Source organism: Schistocerca serialis, chromosome 1, assembly GCF_023864345.2.
Source record: "Schistocerca serialis cubense isolate TAMUIC-IGC-003099 chromosome 1, iqSchSeri2.2, whole genome shotgun sequence".
Lineage (NCBI taxonomy): Eukaryota > Metazoa > Arthropoda > Insecta > Orthoptera > Acrididae > Schistocerca > Schistocerca serialis.
In genome coordinates this window covers 534,754,310-534,771,946 of record NC_064638.1, presented here as the reverse complement: position 1 = coordinate 534,771,946, position 17,637 = coordinate 534,754,310, and positions in this window count along the sequence as shown.

Here is a 17,637-nt window from a genome sequence, read left to right as displayed (position 1 = left end):
GAATACGGTGCCATACTAGACATTAAGGAAGGTATGTGTACCTTAACTGTTAACGACAGGCCATTAAGAATCATGTTAAGAAAGAAGTGAATAAATTTAGGAAAATATTGTCAACATTTGGCTGTAAATTATGTTCCAAGGAATATTGTGCATTACGTAGGTGACGACCGTGAGAAATTAACCGATGTTGACACTGAGATGTTAAGCATCGATGAAAAGGTTAGGGAATCGGAATACTTGTCAATTCAACAGCAGATAAAGTAAAGTGGAGTGTTAAGATCATATTTGCCTGTATTTAATAAGAAGCCAGGCATAATTAAGAACTTCGAATATCACATTGAGACCTATCCTCATAATACGTTTTGTAAGACGACATACTCGGTCCCTTGGTCAAAAAGAGAAGCAGTGACGAAGGAAATCAATAAGATGTTAGACTGGGGTATTATAGAAACTTTAAATTCCGAGTACTCCAGGCCTCTTTTAGCTGTAACTAAACCAAATGGAGAAATACGTTTAGTTTTAGATGCGAGAGATAGTAATAAAATAATTAAACCAGTAAGGACTCGTCCCGAAAACCTTGAAGAACTCATACAAAATTTCCATGGAGTGAAGTTTTTGACCTCTATTGGCCTCAAAAGTTCAAATTGGCAAACAAAGATTTCTAAAGAATCAAGAAAATATACCGCTTTTACCTATTTAGGTAGAAGCTATCAATTAAGGTAATACCGTTTGGGTTAAACATCAGCGGTGGTGTATTTATATCAGTTCTAGACAAGGTGCTCGGTCCAGATCTGTTCTTCTCTGGCCTTAGCTGTTAAATTATTTGTTGGTTAGCGGCCTTCAGCCGAGTTTCAATATCTCTTAAGTTAATCTTCTTCTCTTGCCCTTAAGGCACAAGATTTTTATGCTTTTGAATGAGGCCTTCAGAACAAATTTCCATGAAATGTTTTAAGATAAGGTGTTGTGCCTTCTAAGTGAAACTCATCTTATTGCTTAATATGCGACCTCCAGCCTAGTTCAATTAAAATTAAATTGCTAAGGCCTTCAGTCGATTAGATTGAAGATGTAGAGAACATCCTTGGGTGAAACCTCTAGAAGAACCTTGTATTCAACTTTGCTTAAGCCTTGTGTCTTGGATTTTGAATGTGGCCTTCAGCCGATATAAAGTTAATCAAAGGAGGTCGATTAAAGTTTTGAGTGTTTTGCATCCTTGTTGTAATATTGTGTGTTGATAAATAAAGTTTGAAAACCACTCGACAACCTAATCCGCTCTGTCCTGCAATCCTAGGCATTTCAGTGGCCCCTATGTGAAGACGACTGGCTAGGGGCCAGTTGACTAACAGCTTCTAGATTAGGCGTTTGTCTAGCACCAAGGATTGTCTATACTGAACAATTTGCGTATTCTGTGTGTCGCCCTTTGCTTGCGATACATCTGCGTAATTGAAAAAGTATTGTAATCTTTTCCTTTTGTAATAAAACTCATTAATTCCATTTGTTAGAATTGTTTATCTAACGAACCTAGTACGTAGGTTTCCTAGACTCACATATTTGGCGACAGGGCTCGACGTAATAGTACCTATGTTTTTCCTTGCTTCTGTGCTGGCCTCTTCTAGGGATATCCAGTCCTCTTCAAGTGTACTGTAGTTGTATATAATGAAATAATAAACAACCCTGCAAAGGAAATTTAATTTATTTACTAGTTTCGAGCACTTAGTGCCCTTCTTCAGGAGGTTAGACCTATCGCATTACTTGCGAGTTTCAACAATAAGGTGCATAGAGTAAGAGAGTATTTTTGTACAGGCAGTATGAACTACATGACTACCGCATTTTCCTTGTTGTTGACACGATAGGTATAATCTTCTGAAGGACATTATGTGCTCGAAACCGGCAAGGAAATTAAATTAGTGTTATGTAACTGGTTGCTCATTAATTTTCAGACTTAAGGAAAATAATTTATTTTACCAAATGCCTTCACTCGCCTTCAATATAAGCTCCATTCTTGCTTATGACAAATTCCGAACGTTTTAGCAGCTCCTATATTTCACGTACGGATTATTCGTTGTTGAACTGTCTGGTAACTCGTCAATTCCATCAAAATGTTTTGCACGGATCTGTTGCTTCAATTTGGGAAACAAAAGGCTCATATCAGGACTTTATATTGGGGAGGTATTTAACATCCGTTTTTGTCGGGCGTTTCACTCACTGGTAGGGCAAATGCGGTCTGCATTACCGCTCAAAATGAAGTCACCAGCTGCCCACAAATGAGGCCTTCTTTGATGAATTATCGGGAGAAAACATTTTTCAGAAACAGTTTGCAGTGCGCGACTGTTACAGACGGGCACTGGGGTATCATATTCGCAGCTATTACTTCCTTCAGGTCTTACCCAAAGATCATCAGTTTCGCCTTTAATCGCTGGTGAAAGAACTTTTGAGGTGTGGAGAGCAGGAACTATACCATTGTGAAGACTGCAACTTCAACTCTTTCACAAAATCTCATATCCACGATCCACCAAATGCAACAGTCCCTTTCTGAAATTGTTGTCCCGCTGTTCGATAACGTTGTATGAATTCTTGTGCGATTCTTTTGCGACTTGCTTTCTGTGCTTCACTCAGATCACGCAGAACCTATCTGGCAGCCACTTCCCTCATCTTAAAGTTACGATTCTGTAACCTGAACTGACAGACAGTCAGGCTTCATATGGAATTTCCTCACGTGTTTTTCGTCGATCCCCTCTCAAACTGCTATTAAAAATAACTTGAGGGGTGCAGTCTGTTGCAGTTGATGGCCTTTCGCTTATTCGGTTGTCGTCAGTGCTTAAACAATCTTCATGAAAACAGGAAGACTACCGTAATACAAGTCCATGATCCACTACGCTATTCCCTCACTCCTCCCTCAAAGTGTAAATTTCCCTTGAATTCTTCCCACGTAGGGATTCGATTTTGGAGTAGCTGAATTACCGTGGCGAATACCGTGATATGCCATAATATTTCGTTCTAGATCAGAAATATGGTCAATCAGTTTTTACTCTTGTTCATGGGTGAACAAGCATTTGAAATTCCCAACAACGGTTTTTCAAGAACACTTTTTTAAAGGTTTTTTTCTGGAGAGAATGAAAAGTTTGGCTACTGTAGCAAAGAGCATCTTTTTTTTCCTTACTGCGTCCAATGCGTTTAGCACAGCATGGGAATCCCGTCATCATTCTGTCGGTCTTCTCAAGTATTCTGATCGCATCTCAGCATACAGTTGTAAGAAGAGATCATCGCTTTTCACGAAATTTTCAATAGAGTAATATCTTAGTTTACTTAGTTTTCAAAATACGTTTGTCTTATTATCAATTCCACAGTCTACAGATAAGGCTAATATATTATGAATTGGCCACTTTGCTCCGTCTGGCGTCTGGCCACTGTGATTGACTGGACACCATTACCCCAAATGTTCACTGAATACGAAATTACGTAACCTAAGCGCACGGTTTTAAATTTGTTTGAATTCGTGATTCCCATTACCAGCTATGTTGTTTCCGGTCTCTCTGTAGGATACCTTGGAAAAAGTGAAATAATTAGTTAAAAAAGTTAGGAACTTACGAAAGAAATATTACTCGCCCCATTGCGACACTCAGGCCTGCTTCTTGTTGCACAACTAGTCAAAGGTTGTCACCAAATGAGATACAATTGACGATACTTCTTTACCCACACGAAGTCTTCACCTAGATTATAATGACAGCTACGGCCGGAAACACATTATGGCATAAAAAGGACGTTGCAAAAGTAATCAATTCAGTGCCCTCTCGTTCAAGGTTGGAAATCTTTTCTTACTGATTAGAAAAATGTTGGCAATATTATTGATGAAAACATCACTTTTAGTAAATAATCTGATGAAAATTCTATCAACTCTTCTTCTCCCGCAGTACTGACCTCAGACGCGGAATCAACATATCACAGTTTTAAGGAAAGCAGCTTCCAAAATTAACCTGAAATTCAGATAAATGTCTGCAGTAAAACCTACCTCGTTGTCGTTTACAAAACGATGCAAAAATGGAAAGTCGTCCGTTTCTCTTCCATCGTACCATTTTCTCTTCCAAAGAAGAAGCTCCGTTTTGAAGATCAAATTTTGTTAATAAGCTTACTGAAATGAGTTTCATTTCCTTGAGAGATTTATTCAGTGAGTTTAACTCCTGAAACATATCACATAGGTATGCGACTTTTAATACACAGGCCGCGCGGGGTAGCCGCGTGGTCTAGGGGCCTTGTCGCGGTACGTGCGGCTCAGCCCCGTCGGAGGTTCGAGTCCTCCCTCGGGCATGGGTGTGTGTGTGTTGTCCATACCCTAAGTTAATTTCAGTTAGATTAAGTAGCGTGTAGGCTTAGGGACCGATGACTCCTGCAGTTTGGTCCCATAGGACCTTACCACAAATTTCCAGAATTTTTTAAATTCATAGTCACTGTGTTGACAGTATTTCCCTCTGACATAATTTCCTTTTTTAGATTGAACTACTCGACTTAGTCCAAAGACCCACATGACATGACACATTTGTCTAAAGAAATATAGCTTTCTGATGACGAGTTTTCATACAGTTCACCACTTTCGTGACAGTTTGTAGCGTCTGAGTTAGATCGACTCTCAGTGTAGCGATGCAAGTGCTTCCCTGTGGATAATGCAATGGCTCCACTTAATATCAGGAGCTATACCACAGATAAGTGCTTGTAAACCACTGTAAGTCCCCAACAGGGATCGCACTCCATTACCACACACGCCAACACAGTGAGTCCAGTGGATTTGTTTCCTGTCATGAAGATGTCCGATACTTCGAAGAAATCTTTGTCTGTCTTAGCGGCATTTATTTCGTTACAAAGAAGATCGTCAATTATACCGTTACTGTTTTAATCAACAAATCACACACTGCAGATTAAATGAGCATCTCTTTCATTAAGATGGCTCTGAGCACTCTGGTACTTAACACCTGAGGTCATCAGTCCCCTAGAACTTAGAACTACTTGAACCTATCCAACCTAAGGACAGCACACACATCCATGCCCGAGGCAGGATTCGAACCTGTGACCGTAGCAGTCACGCGGTTCCGGACTGAAGGGCCTAGAACCGCTCGGCCACCGATGCTGGCTCTCTTTCGTTATCAAGGGCTTTATCAAGATGCAAACCGTTATGTCTCCCTCGGACATTTTCGTAATTTGTAGAAGATTCTCTCTTAAATCTTTAATTCATTGACTGATTGTAGTGTCAGACAAGGGATTAGGCAAAAGACTCTCCAAGCATAATAGGCACCATGCCAATAGCACACGGTGGAATTAATTCGTCTAGGAGAATATCGGCTTTCTTACATATTGCTACTCGGTGAGCTACGTAATGGGACTCTAGAAGAGCTTTACTCGAAATTTTGACCTGCTTAGGAAATGGTGACATTTGCTCTTTCGTTTCACTGATTTTTACAGAAAAAAATGTTTTGATTTGACACCTCAATCTTATGAACACTTTTTAAAAGATCGCGCAGGTTGACACCAGATTTAAATTTCCCACAACTGACTTCCTTGACACTAAAAACGAAACGAATCCATGGCATTCCCGGTGATAATTGAAGGGCGTCGTGGGGTAAAACTTGAACAACGCTGAAGTAAGCAGTTCATAATCAACTGTTTTCTAAGGCTAAAACCAACATTATATAACCTAACCACAAAAATTTTATTTTTTATAACTGCAAATGTATTTGTCACTTAGCTGACATCAGAAGTACAGAAAACAGAAAATATTTCAACGCAGAGGAGGGCGAGCAACTATCGTCACTAGATTAGCTGAGAAAACAAAAGAACTCAAACTTGAACATTCAAACAGGTCTCGAAACACCCAAAGGTGCTGACCGACTGCCGTGTAATCCTCAGACTATCAGTGTCACAGGTTGCGAATAGGGAGCGTTGGGTGGTCAGCACTTAGCTCTACCTGGCGTATATCAGTTTTCGCAGCCGGAGCCGCTACTTCTGTCATGTAGTTTGCCTCACTAGACCTGAGTGCATTCCTGTTGGCAGCACCGCTCGGCAGACTGGGCGCTCACCCATCCAAGTGCTAGGCGACGCCCGACAGCGCTTAACTTCGGTGGTCTGACGGGAACCGGCTGTTGGCCAATACAAAAGAAACCCCTTTGAACAGTTTTAAGTGTTCGCTGCTAGACTGCAGAAATATCAAAGACAATGAAACGATGTAGCCACTTTACTCGCCATGGTCTCTTCAATCTTTCTTAGCCCCCTCCGCGATTAACGGTGCAGTGATTGATAGAGGGAACAGACATTAGCTATTTGGGTCCTATTCACTTCGCACCACATAATCGAGGAACCGAGAGAAAAATTAGTGCTCTATGCCTAATATATAGGATAGCATTAACATGTGCAAGACGCGTGGTGCAGCAGAATCCTCAATTTTCTAAAATTATGTAAGTATATAAATGTATTCCGGCACATAACGCCAGTGTCGTATACTGTACAGTTGTTATAACTGTGAATTTACGATGCATGTATAGTATTAGAGGGACGTCGATTTAAGAACGCTTGTGTTACGTACCGTAGGCAGCTCAGAAGGGGTGAGAAAGAGAGCAGGCAACCAGTCCTGTCTCTCTCTCTCCTCTCCGCCCCACAGCCGTCAACTGTCTGTGCTACCAGCCATCCGAAAAACATTACCGTACCACTAGATTTCTCTGTCAGTTGTATCAGGTTTCACTGTTCTTCGTTTATAGTCTCGCATTTTCAGTCACATTTTACATGAAGTTCAAGGAGAAAATTTCTATGGACATGTGCTTGCAGGTTCATCACTGTATGAAGCAAGGAAAATATTTGAAACCCCTAAAATTTTAAATAAGTGAAACGACACATGTATCCTAACGAAAACGTGCAGTTCACTGTGTGCATAGCTACCTCATGTTCCGCAAGCCACTTAATGGGGTGTGGTGCTGTGTAGTTCCGATCCCCTCTACCCTGTTGCACTGACAAATGGCCATTGAAACGAAAGATTGTAGATAAGCCACTGTACTGACTGTAATTTCTCGAATTTTCTTGTCCATGTTATTATGTGAGGTGTATGTGGGAGGAAGTAAAACACTCTTTCCGGAAAGTGCTCTTTCGAAATTTCAGTAGTAAGCCTCTCCGTGATGCACGATGCCTCTCGGATAACGTCTGCGAGTGGAGTTTGTAGAGAAACACTGTTACGCCGACTATACGATTACTTTCCTTGGATCTTCTCTACTTTTTCTATGTCTACCTGGTAAGGATCTCACGTTGATGAACAATACCCAAAAATAGGTCGAATAAGCGCCTTATAAGCTACTTCCTTTGCGGATGAGTTTCATTTCCGTAAAATTTTTCCTATGAGTGGCAGTCAGCTCCCAATATATAGGATGTATGCGGATTATAATTACAGTTACATTTATTTATGTATGGCGTGAACTGATAAGAGCCTGAACCATTCATCAGTCCTCTGCAGGTCACTCTCCAAATCTATACTGTCTTCTGGTGTTGCTACTTTCTTATAGACAAGTGCATCATTTGCGAACATTCTCAAGAAACATCCGACTCTTTCTACTACATGTGTTTTCCTTACTGTAAACAATAACAAGCCAGTCAGAGTTCCTAGGGACACACCGGATAGCCAGCAGCTGTGGCCGAGTGGTCCTAGGCGCTTCAGTCTGGAACCGCCCTGCTACTGCGGTCGCAGGCTGGAATCCTGCCTCGGGCATGGATGTGTGTGATGTCCTCAGGTTAGTTAGGTTTAAGTAGTAATAAGTTCTAGTGGACTGATGACCTCAGATGTAAAGTCCCATAGTGCTTAGATCCATCTGAACCATTTTTTTACACCGGATATTACCTTCACATCTTTCGTCCGATGAGATCGAGGTGTTGAATTCCGTCTGCAGGGGAATCTTAAATCTAGCAGCAAATTTTGCAGTGAACACATGGTGTGTCGATCACTCTGTTTTTGAATAACTGAAAAGCCACGATCGCTTCAATATCGTTTACTAGATGACATGTTTCATCACTCTGAAGGTGCCATCATCGGATCTGTGAAGGTATAACATAACAGGTTTGAGGGAGGGCGTATACCAGTTAACTATATACATTACAATTATTTCAGAACCACATACCTGAAACGTAGATTAACATTTATAAAACCATATGGACATCATGGCACATGAGGCAGACCATCTGATAAAATCATTGTCACAACCAATAAAAAATAATAAAAAACTGTTCTCATAGTCGTTCTTCCCATAAAATACAAAACTGTAGTCACCAGATGAAACTACCATTGCTCGCCTAACACCGGCCGGCATCATCACTGCCCTATTCCGCGCAGACTTACCTGCTGTGATTGTAGCGGTTCACAACCAGCCACCAGATAGCGCTGTCCAAGCAGCGCACGCACAGTCCCCATTATAACCACTAAGTACTACCAAAACACAACTTTACTATAATTGCTTGTCCCATACCCATGCAAAGCCCACATTTGCGCATACATTTCCTGTACGTATTATTATCACTATAAAGTACGTTAATAACAAAATAAAAGCATCTGAGGCACAGACATTATCCATTAGTTCCTAACAAAATTACATATTATAATGTACCTTTATTCATATAATGACATCTGGAATGTGCACACAGAAAGCTGTTCGTAGCACGACTTAGGTATAATGTGACGAGTGATTAAAACCTGTCTAGGCACTATGGTCTTAGATATCGTAAGCGCTAAACAAGAACGTATTAACTTGCTATTAAGTCTCTCACCATCTGTACATTCGTTATGAGCAACGTACGAATCAACTATGAATACCTGCATAGGCACATGGAATTAAGGAATGCCAGGTCAGAAGCAAACCGAAGGGCACAGGAACAGGGGGGGAAATGACATGCGGACCAAGATGCACAGTGACTCCACGTATGGTCCCATCGGCATGGCACTCGTTTCGTCCATGGGCCTCGCGGAATGGGGAATAATGAAAAATCATATTTCTATGATACCAAAAACATAAGCGTTCTGGCTTCATACAATAATATATCTGTAAAACATAAAAATAAATAAGAACGTAACGAAGACACGCTTGACGGGCAATGGTAATCATCGAGTAAAGTTTTACTGGCGAAGTTGGCCAACTACACTTCAAGCCTTATAGCAAGTATTTACTTTACCAAGGGAGGCCCTCCTAAAAAACATATAAATAACATTAGCAGTATTGTAAAGGTGGCTTTCCGAGCATAATAGATACGCAGCACCCATCTCAATGTGTGATTAGGTTGCACAGGGTCTCTAGAGTATCGCATCAAATATGTCAAAGAAATTATGATCCGCCGTTTCTAACTGGTCGTTCAACAATTTACTCGGAAACCTCTTTCAGTTTTTGTAAATTTCCATGTTTTCGAAAACGTTGAGTTTGCTTCCTTTCGGTGCTTTATAGAAGATTTTCATACCTTGCTGCACATCAGTAATTTTATGGTTCAAATCCCGCAGATGGTCACCCAAAGCGGATTTATTGTGGGCATCAACCCGAGCGCCGTTATCTACTACGCAATGGATCTCGTGGAGGAGCAGAGAGAACTGAGTTCCACAAGATCTCTATTTACGCAGTCAGTGTTGATTATTACAGAAGAGATTTTCGCTCTCCAAAAACGTCTCAGCTCTTGAACGTAAAATATGTTCATAATTCCGCAACAGATTGACGTCAACGATATAGGACTATAATTGTGTGCAGGTGTCCTGCGATCCTTCTGCATGCGCACTACAAGTATTAATAAATTAATGATGTGGCTACTACTGACATCATGCGAACACAAATGTAGAATTTAGCCGATATTGGTGAAAAGTATCAGTGCATTGATGACGTGAGACGAATTAATATATTTATGTCACTTTATTCTTAGAGTAAGTCACGTTGTTCTCTCGACTCATTACCGCTTTCGTGTTGACCACATTTTCCTCGGTGATGGACAGTCACCACTTAGAAAAATGACTCATGAGATCACTCAAATTGCTTCTCCGATCTACTGGTCTACCCAGCTTCCTAATCGAAGACCTATAATGAGGAGTAAAAGACAATGAAGTGAAAACCAGGTTTCAAAAAAAAAATCACGTACTCAGCGCTCCATCGTAATTAGCAAAAGAGTTAAAAACGAGAACTGCGTTGCATTTAGTGAAGATTCAAAGTTTCACACACACCTTGCAATTTTTTTTGTCAGTTTCCCACAATAATATATCGTTTCTGGTATGAAATATACTGCACCATTCGATCACGTCAAAACATAATCCGAATAAACAATCTTCCTCAAAGAGTTATTCTCTCTACACCTACACTTCAGACGTGTAGCACGACATTCCAAATTTGACAATGAGAAAGTGGTTAAATTCATAATTGGCTTTGATGGACTTGTCAGCGTTCTGTTGATACCAGAATGCCATTTGACTTTCCCCGTTGCTGCGTCGAGCGACATCGTCTAGCCGTACGCAAGTACGGACAGTGTCTCAGCAGCCAGAGTGAGACGGCACGGCAGCGGCCGGGTAAGTAATTGCTGCTGGACCAAAGAAACGTCTTTGCCTGCCGATCAAGTTGCGAGTGTCCCTGAATGAGGTGGCAATCCAGCAACACAGCCTTGCCACCAGTAGTTTCGAAATACCTACTAGCTACACAATGTGATCAAAAGTATCCGGGCACCTATCTGAAAATGACTTACATGTTCGTGGCGCCCTCCAGCGGTAGTGCTGCAATTTAATATGGTGCTGGCGCACAATTGACTTGATAACTGCTTCCACTCTTGCAGGCATGTGTTCAATCAGGTGCTGAAAGGATTCTTGGGGAATGGCAGCCCATTCTTCACGGGGTGCTGCACTGAGGAGAGGTATCGATGTCGATTGGCGAGGCCTGACACGAAATCAGGTAACCAAAACATCTCAAATGTGTTCTATAGGATTCAGGTTAGGACCATGTGCAGACCAGTTCATTACAGGGAAGCTATTGTCGTGTAACCTCTCCGTTACAGACCCTGAATTACGAACAGGTGCTCGATCGTGTTGAAAGATGCAATCGCCATCTCCGAATTGCTCTTCAACAGTGGGAAGGTACTTAAAGCATCAAAATGGTTCAAATAGCACTAAGCACAATGGGACTCAACAATTGACCTCATCAGTCTCTTAGACTTAGAACCACTTGCACCTAAGAACATCACACACATCCATGCCCGAGGCAAGATTCGAACATACGACCCTAGCAGCCGCGTGGTTCTGGACTGAAGTGCCTAGAACCGCTCGGCCACAGCGGCCGTCACTTAAAACACGACCACACCATAAGACCACCGCCTCCGAATTTTGCTGTTGTCACTACACACGCTGGCAGATCTACTTCACCGAGAATTCGACATACCCACACCATGCCATCGGATAGCCACATAGTGTACCGTGTTTCGTCACTCCATACGACGTTTTTACTGTTCAATCGTCTAATGTTTACGCTGCTTACACCAAGCAAGGCGTCATTTGGCATTTACCGGCGTTATGTGTGGCTTACGAAATTCAAGTTTCCTCAGCTCCCACCTATATGTCATTGTACTTGCAGTGGTTCCTTGAGCAGTCTGGAATTCCTCTGCGATGATCTGGATAGATGTCTGCCTATCACACACATTGCGACCCTCTTCAACAGTCGGCTGCCTCTGTCAGTCAAGAGACGAAGTCGGCTTGTACGCTTTTGTGCTGTACGAGTCCCTATGCGTTTCCACTTCACTATCACATCGGAAACAGTGGGCCTAGGGATGTTTAGGAGTGTGGAAATCTCGCGTACAAACGTATGACACAAGTGACATCCAATCACCTGACCACGTTCGACGTCCGTGATTTCCAGGGAGCTCTCTATTCTGCTCTCTCACGATGTCTAATGACTAGTGAAGTTGATGATATGGAGTACCTGGCAGTAAGTGGCAGCACAATGCACCTAATATGAAAAACGTATATTTTTGGTGGTGTCCAGATACTTTTTATCGCATAGTGTAATTGCAAGCTGTGGAGGTGGCGGTTATCTTATCGGGATGCTGTCGCATGTTAAATAGTTAAAACCATGCCAACATGTGTAACTTGTATCTTGAATGAAACTTAATGTGAAGGCTGATTTTGATTGCTTTTTAAACTTTTAGTTGGTGCTCACAACCCATTTTATTGTGTTTTTAATTGGCCCATGACTACAGATAATTACTGCAGAAAATTGTTTTTGTAATTGATATTGTTTTGGACAATTCCGGAGTTCAGCTAAGTCCTTACACTCACATGTCACTACCTCTTATAAGGTAGTGGCTTAATAGTCAAACACCATTTGGCTAGCAGCTTCTTATCACTGCGTATCAGTTTCAGACTGCTGTGAACATCACCTTCAGTTCTAGGTTGGAAAGGAAGAAAACTACAAAAAAAGATTACAAAAGTGTAATATAGCAAACACTGCCCTCTTAGGCTGTACAGATAACAATGTTATGAACACACATATAACTGGCACCGCAAAGTGAAATCTGTTTATAATGGTGTAAGACTAACGCAAGATGATAAGACGTGACAGAGAGAAAAGTTAGTATAGTCACCTAACATGTGCATAACTCAGGGATGAGTACATTAATACCATGCAAAAGTCTTTCCTCCATCAAAAAATAAAATAGAAATAATTAACAGAAGTTACAACTGAGTAAGACATTCTTGAGAATGTACGTTTGGAACACATAAGTGTATGGTAATGAATCACGGACACTGTGAAAACCGGAACAGTGGATAATCGAAGTGTTTTAGATGTAGCAGTACAGAAGAATGTGAAAATTATGCGGACATAAGATAAATAGTGAGGAGGTTCTTCGCAGAATGGACGAGCAAGCGAATATATCGAAATCATTATAAGAAGAAGAGGCAGGATTATACATTTGTTACGACATCAAGGAATAATGTCTGTCGTACTAGAGGGAGCTGTAGAAACTGAAAGCAGTAGGGAAAAACAGAGATCTGATAACTTTTAACCAATAATAGTTGTGGTACGAAGTACCCTCCGCCAAGCACCGTATCGTGGATTGCGGAATATGTATGTAGATGTAGATGTAACTCTCTTGATTAGTCAACGCCCCTTCACCTGTTTCGTACTCTTAGCACCGCTTTAACTGACTGAGACGTAAACGCAAACCTGAAACATAAGATCGTTTCTTCCACCTGTTACGTGATTAGCTATTGTTGGACTCACACTCTTAGTTTCTACTGTCATACTTCATATTAATTGATTTGGTTTGTTCGATCAATGTTAGTTGATGAATGCTCACGTTTATAGGAGCGGTTTTTAGTTAATTTAGAGATTCGGAGATCAATTAATATTTTACTCTCTCTCGTTACACTGTTGGTAGCTGGATGGAAATCTTTCTGTAATTTTCTTGAATGGTGAAGCTCAGACAGGCCAACAACCTCGGAATCTTGTTTTTGAACACTGGAGCAAGGTCCGATGTGGTATTCGGGTGGGGTCACCCTTTGAGCTTAGCGGCCAGGCAGCTGTGGTAATGTTTGGGGTCCTACGCGCCTCCTACTGTGAAATTCATAGAACGATGCTTTACGCTGTGTGTGGTTCTGTAGCCTTTCTCAGGAAATCGGGTAACAGAATGGCAGGACACTTGAGTTAGGCAAACTCGGAGAGCTTTGCAACCCCAGGTACCTGGGCCTAACTCTTTGGCAACAGAAGTTACTTTTCAAGATGTAAGAGCACTTCCCAGAAATGATTTTTGTGAAGCGGCAAGACTCTCACGGTTCTCTGAGAAACGTAGAGAACTTGCTCTACAACGGTATAGCCTCATCACTTTTTGGGAATTTTGGAACAACAAACTTAAGTGATTAAAAGAAATTATGAAGCTGAACGAAGAAACTGAGGGCAGTTGCACACAAAATCCAAAACGTGGAACCAGTGGATTGGTTATAGAGACAATTCGAATGTAGTGTGGGGACCTTAAACCGACTTTTTAAGAACTGAGTCTTTCCATAGGTTAACACTGTTAACTTGGAAATTGTTGACATATTTACTACCGTGCCATTGGCTATGGTAAAATCGTCGCATTGGCTCACAGAAAGTTGTGCAGGCGCAGAAGCGAAACTTAATCTCGAGAGTGAGCGGAATTCACCTCTACTGTGAGGCATTTAGTGCAGACTTCTTCCCCGGAGGACTTAGAGGAGAGACTTCTTACCCGGTAGACGGCAAAAGTAGGTTTTCACCTGCAGCACTGGGTAGCAGATCATGGTTTCTGATCATCGACTTGCAGAGTTTATAGAGGCTGTGCCACTTTAGGCAAACGTGTGAATATACTCAGAAGATATGTGTTGACGCGGTTATAGGAGCGAGTGACTGTTTTGAATCTCCTTACGTGACAGACAGCTAAAGGACACATTATGTTCATTTTTTGATGTAGTTTTCTTGCTTTCCTTAATCTCCCTTAGGCGTAAACACGTAACCACTGAGCAGCATTGAAAGTTGATATTTTCACAGATAATTTATGAGATGAAAACCTCACGGACTCCCTTATATTGCGGCCTTTGCGAATTCTTTTAAACAGTCTTACAGCCTTTGCATTCTAGTTGCAATTTCTAATCGTTTTCAGATATTGCGATTAAATTGTGTCATGGCTGGTACCTCAATATATGTGGGTTTCAAAATGTTCTTAGTACTTATATTCATTGTACAGTTGCTAATATTCAAAGAGTTCAAACATAAGCCAATCAAGCAAGCCCTTAGTTTCGTAAGTGCGAAGCCCCTGGATCTAATATCATTACACCTACTTTTATTTTTCATTCGCACGTAATTCAAACAAAATGTTTATTATGACTGTGATAATTACAAATATCTAATTAATCATTTATTATTTTCATAATGTTTATCTTGAAAAAAGAAGTAACAAATTTTTGTAATGAAATTGGAAATAAAAAGTAACGCATAGAACCTTCAATCAGTTCAGTGTATTCACATTATATCTATTTTTTACTGCATTTGTGACAAGTATAATGTGTTATGTACTGGGCACTTTGGGAGTCAAGATGTACAAATATGGGAAATGAGAATTATTGCAACATTCAGCGCATATAATGGAGCCGTATCCTTGCATGTGCGTGGTTTCTTGATTGTGTGTGTTACATAACAAACTTGGCTTACGTTCATGAATAGTTCTCGGTCATCACAGAGTTTGGCTGTCTACAGTGGATTCAGAAGTATATCACAAAATGTTGGTACAGAAACCTAATGGTCTATGACCGACCGAATCCTTATACAGTCTTATCTAGTCGCTGACTCTCTGTTGTATTCGATGATGTACTTGTGATTTCATATTCAATTTGTAAGCATTTTCACCTGGCTATTGTACTAAATGCCACAAGTTTGCATCAGTCGAATACATTTTGGACGAAATACTTTGATAGTGCACATAGGCAGACCATTTCTGTCTTGAAAAGAATAATTGGGAATTAGAAATAGAAGGTAAGGAATAGAAGGTAAGGAGATTTTTCGCAGAATCGGAAAGGAATATGTGGAAAACACTGATAAGGAGAATGGACAGGATGATAGGACATCCGTTAAGACATGAGGGAATGACTTCCATGGTACTAGAGGGAACCGTAGAGACAGGCGGCCGAAGTGGCCGTGCGGTTAAAGGCGCTGCAGTCTGGAAACTCAAGACCGCTACGGTCGCAGGTTCGAATCCTGCCTCGGGCATGGATGTTTGTGATGTCCTTAGGTTAATTAGGTTTAACTAGTTCTAAGTTCTAGGGGACTAATGACCTCAGCAGTTGAGTCCCATAGTGCTCAGAGCCATTTGAACCATTGAAACGTAGAGGACAAAAACTGTAGAGGAAGACGATCATAATTGAGGACGTAGTTTGCAAGTGTTACTCTGAGATGAAGGGATTGGCACAGGAGAGGCCACATCAAACCAGTCAGAAGTCTGATGACCCAAAAAAAAAGTTAAAGACACGATAGTCAGTAATCTTTTAATGCAACTGGGTAATGACACTGGAATATATCCACCAAATAATTGGGGACGTCGGCTCCAAGTGCTACTCTGAAATGAGGAGGCTGGCACAGGAGAGGAATTCGTGGTGGACCGCATAAAACCAGTCAGAAGACTGTGACCCGAAAAAAAAGAATAGAAACTGTACTGAAAGTCAGATTAGATACCCGAACTTCGGCCTTATGAAACTAAGCTCTGCCTCCCTCTGCTGCGGACTCGTTGACCAGTAGCGGCTTTCCGAAGTATATAAGCACGCTATAATATTCTAACTCGATTTGCTCGAAAGCGATCAAGAGTTACGTCATCCTGTTTACATATGTTGGGAGACCTAGTCGTGCACCAAACAGGCAGTCAATAGGAATAAAATTGGTGAAGGGAAGTCTGTGTGGTCCCCTTGTTAGTTGAAAGTTCACAGTTGAATGTTCTTCTCCACGAGAATACATTTTTCCGCAATAAGACGGCATCCTGTGTAACAGCAGAGACTGGACGGGAACTGGCGCAACATTACCTGGAATGGGAATGGGTGGAGCTGGGGCAGTGTGTGCAGCGGGTTGCGGCGGACGCGCTCATCAGGCGCCGCTGCCGTTGCCGCTGCCGCTGCAGCGCTCACACAGAGCGCCCTCTGCCGCCGCCTGCCCGCAGTGGCGGCTGGACGGCTTATCGCCGCGACCGAGCGCCGCCTCATTAGGCTCAATTACAGATCACGACTGCACGGCCGATTCATTACGCAGCGGCCTGTTACGGTCGTAACTCACTTGTGCGGGCCGGACCGCGATAAACTCCCCAGCCACGACGCTGTCTCTATCTCTGTCCGCCTACCTCCAGCCTGTCTCTTCATCCGGCAGGCACACTGCCGCCCAACTACAATAGCTGTAATTGCGTTAAATTTTGTTCCGCCTTCCGGCGGCTGTGAACAGGTGGATGTACAACAGGCGATCTACGGCACGTCGTCCAGTACTCTATGTTTAATACCTATTCTTGTTAAGCGAATAATTTGAGCGTATAAGCAATTTCCTAGACCCATTTTTATTCGGAATGGGTAAAAATGTATCGCTAATCCTGCAGAAATAAGGGTCTGTCAGTCAACTTGACGTCACACTAGTCGAATTGTCCGCCAAAATTCGCGGAAGCTCAGCTCCGTTTAGGCACACGAGAAATCAGTATGTGACTGGGAAGGTACCCACTAAAGGTTTTAACTTTGTCGTGTGCGGTTGACAGCTTGCAAGCGTTTAAACGTGCAGTCATCACGAAAACTCGTCTGAAGTAGTTACTCTCTCCCCACCAGAGACGGCTGCTGGCACTCATAGAACCTGGAGGGTCACATCTTGTGACGTTCACGCCACGGAGAGTCTTTCTCGTGATCCTCCATAGCACAAAAACCAGCCTTAAGAGGCGACCAACTTTGACAACACTAATTACACGAAAACACCGTCAAAGTATATCTTACAAACCAAGTTGTGGGGCGGCGGGTTAAATTGAACGGTTTTTGTGTTGTTGGTCGTTTTTCTCACGTAAGTCTGGCAACTATATTTGTGGTCAGCCAGAAAGCGATGGAGAACATACTAACCGTACTTTCCAGTCTGCACGGCCACTTTCCGGCTC